This window comes from Sinocyclocheilus anshuiensis, unplaced genomic scaffold (assembly GCF_001515605.1).
Source record: "Sinocyclocheilus anshuiensis isolate Anshui unplaced genomic scaffold, SAMN03320099.WGS_v1.1 scaffold42, whole genome shotgun sequence".
NCBI classification, from domain to species: domain Eukaryota; kingdom Metazoa; phylum Chordata; class Actinopteri; order Cypriniformes; family Cyprinidae; genus Sinocyclocheilus; species Sinocyclocheilus anshuiensis.
This window is the reverse complement of record NW_015546057.1, coordinates 1,604,165-1,607,627: the sequence shown is the minus strand read 5'-3', so window position 1 is coordinate 1,607,627 and position 3,463 is coordinate 1,604,165. Positions and strand designations below refer to the sequence as shown.

The 3,463-nt window shown below is 39.0% G+C and overlaps 1 protein-coding gene across 1 annotated transcript in view; it reads left to right on the top strand.

Moving 5' to 3' along the window:
- The window catches only part of LOC107699359 (bis(5'-adenosyl)-triphosphatase-like), a 308,330-nt gene that overhangs the window by 92,079 nt on the left and 212,788 nt on the right, over positions 1 to 3,463 (top strand). The window lies entirely within an intron of this gene.

The following is a 3,463-nucleotide window of genomic DNA, read 5'->3' as shown; positions in this document are numbered from 1 at the left end:
CCCCCCCCAGCAAATATTTATAAATGGAACTAATTGCAATGATTAATTGGCAAATTATGTAATTCATTTGATTGAACATTTTCCAGTCAGTCGACAGCCTGTTAATAATTTAGATATTCAATTTGCAGACATTTGCTTTGTTTTGTGCGCTTCTTTAAATGTAGCAGGCACAAACTGTGCTCTTTTCACAAACTGACTCGGCTGCATGCAACACAAAAAGCCAAATGCCATGAATCATCATCAGACGCACCATAATACATTCTCTTCTTTTTATGCTTTGCTTCAAAAAGAAAGCAGATACTTCTGTGTCTATTAATCTTAGTGCTCAACGTGCAAATGCAAACATGAATACATTTGCATGATTTCCATTGCTGATTTGTTTGAATAATGTCCTTATTCTCTTTTCGAATAGCAGTAAGTCCGTGGCTTTGTGGCAAAAGATCTTTAAGTGCTGCTCTGTCTTATGTAAGCCTCTATGTTTAGATTAACTCGTGATGGAAAGCCATTTTTCACAGCATTATAGGCCACTGCAGCACAATCCTAAAACGCAGCGAGAGGCAGCAGTGTTTGGAGGGCAAAAGCAATGCATTAGCATTATTTAATTGTTACTCTCACAGTCCGAGTGGCGTGAAACATTACAACACTGCCAGGAAGTAGCAACGGCCGGAGAGCTAAATGACAGAGCTGCTGCTGTGTATAAGAGAGTCATGTACTGTATAAGAGGCCTATAGAGTCATGTTTGTCAGTGTATCAGTGTTATTATCTGTTTCTTTAGCACCAATATTCCTATAGACTCCAATCTAGTGTTACGCTTCAGTAAGACTCTGTGGCAGATGTGGCTTCATATTCTGTATTTAATGAAGTGACATTTAAACATTTTAGTTGTGACTTAAAAAAGTATATTCCAGGTCCGATACAAGTTTAGTCAACTGAATATATGGCGTGATGTTGATTTACCACAAAAAGTATGTAAATGTAAGTAATTTTTTCACATCCCTAATTTTCTTAAAATGAATGAATGTATGAATGTATGTTATGGTGAGGCGGTTACAATGGTAGCCAATGGGGCCAATTTTTGGAGGATTTAAAAACACAATTGTGAAGCTTATACAAGCATTTTATAATTCATAAATTATTAGAGCTGTTATGTTCTTCTCATCATTTTCACAGTCATTTTAGGATTTTAAGCATTATTTCATCCTGGCAAGAAAAATTGGACATAGTTGTACATAGAAAAATATAGTAAGTGACACATACTGGGCCTCATTTATCAATCTAACATAGAAACTAGCTCAGATCCATTCATCCATTCATCCATTCATTCATTCATTTATTCATTTATTTGTTTATGTTTATTTTTAACAATCTAGCATATTGGCCGATACTGATACTGGTTGATGTTTTTTTTTTTATTTTTTTTTTTTAAGCAAATTAATTTATTGGTTATTTGCTCCATAACAAGCAAACTGGCCTTAAACAAAATCATCTGATGACATTTGAAATTGTGTATAATTTCAGGATTTAAAGCAAAAACAGAGCGGTCTGACGCTTTGTGAAATTATGCTATATGAAATATCTTCATGAAACAACGGACTGATTGAGGCCACTGATCTATAATATAACCATTGTATGTAGATCAGTGATTGACGCCCTGTTTACACTAGTGTGTTTTCATTTTAAAACGGCATTTTAAAATGAAAACGATCCTCGTCTACACTGGCATTTTCACTGCATTTCAGAAATGATCTCCGTCTACACTACACAACCGAAAACGCATGTCCATTCATGCAGGTACAGGTACAATCATAAATGTATAGGTAAATTCCCTATTATTTAGATGGCGGTGGACACATCTACCATAGATATATCTATGGTGTCTACGTGCTTGGAGCGGTCGAATGGGGAATCTACCTATACATATCTATGGGTACAACATTGAGCATGATGTTATTGTTTACACGGCCGTCAAGGATACGTCGAGCGAATGTGGGATCAGCCACACCATCGTTTTCAAAAGTCTCCGTTTTGCTCCGTTTACACTGAAACGCAACCCCGGAGTTTTCAAACTAAAATGGGGTCTGCAGTGTTTTCAATAGCCTTCGTTTTTGAGGGTCGAAAACGCAGGAGTTGTGGAAACGACAGGCGTAACCGTAGCAAAAGTTATGCGTTTTAAAATGAAAATGCACTAGTGTAAACGGGGCCTGAGACACTAATTCACTCTCTGCCAGCAGGTGGCGCTTATGGAACAGCCACGATATTGTGTTTCCTTGGTTACCGCTGTGAACAAAGCAAAGCTGCGCTTATAAATACTACTTTATATGGAGGTAAAAGAAGAAAATGGCATTGCCATCTAAACTTTTCTCAAAACAGTCAGTTCTCTTCAGTGATATATTAGTATAACCCCACACCCTCAATTCAATGTTAATATTTTCTTCTTATATTTCGACCATTGTGAACCGTGGGATGAACTGGGTCAGTGATAACGATCTACCAGTCGATCGCTGTTTTCCCATTGAAATGGGCTACTTTTACACTGTTACTGCAGGCTGTTTTTTAGTCTGTGGGTTAAAGCGATCTCCCCACCTCCCCTGGGCTAAAAAAACGTGACTAGGCTAGTTTTCATTAGCAATTGGGCTGGTTTTGTTTAGAAGACCTGCCAACCCTGTTTCCGGGTCTGTACCTTGGGTTGTTTTGCCAAGTGTTATGGTGTAAATTCAGATATCGGTTATAGTCAACTATTTGGAATTGGGCATGAAGACCTGCAGTGTAAATGCTGTCACGGTGAATGTGTTGAGGAAGTGTGGCTCGGTGTGTCTGAGCTATTTCCTGAGCTCTCTGCACCTTTCAGTGGGCTAGCAGGGTTTGTATCATATCAAAGCTGTTCACTTTCTACATGCATCAGTTCAGAAGAGTTTGGAGAGGTAGACAGCGCTTGGCAAAGATCTTAAAGCTCCCCTGTAGCTCTTGAACATCAGTATCACACCTGAAACACAGTGAGGGGGTGAGGGGGCTTTATGTGGGGAGCAGGGGCAACGCTGCTGAATCCCAGCAGCTTTAGCTGGTGTGATTTAAGTTAGTCCACATCCCAACACATCGCCACATGAAAGGGCTCTGTTCCTCCACACACACTTATTTTCTGCTTCTAAACTATTTTCCCGCAAGCTTTCTGTCTTGTTTTATCATGAGTAGGGTTTGATATGGGGGTGGGGATTGTTCTTACTCTAGTTCGATGCCAGTTTCCATATGGCATATCACTGACCAAACCTACACAGAATCAGATTTATCTGCTCGTAAAGTCGCCTACAACAAATTAAACCGTGATTGAACTACTGGTCGTTTTACATGTCAATCAGGCGGCTTCTTCCTGCCTAAGTGGGTGGTTCTTGGCTAGAATAAGTCTTAATTGTTGTGTGAGACCAATTGCCTCCAAAACTAAAAAGAAAGAAAGAAAGAAAGAAAGAAA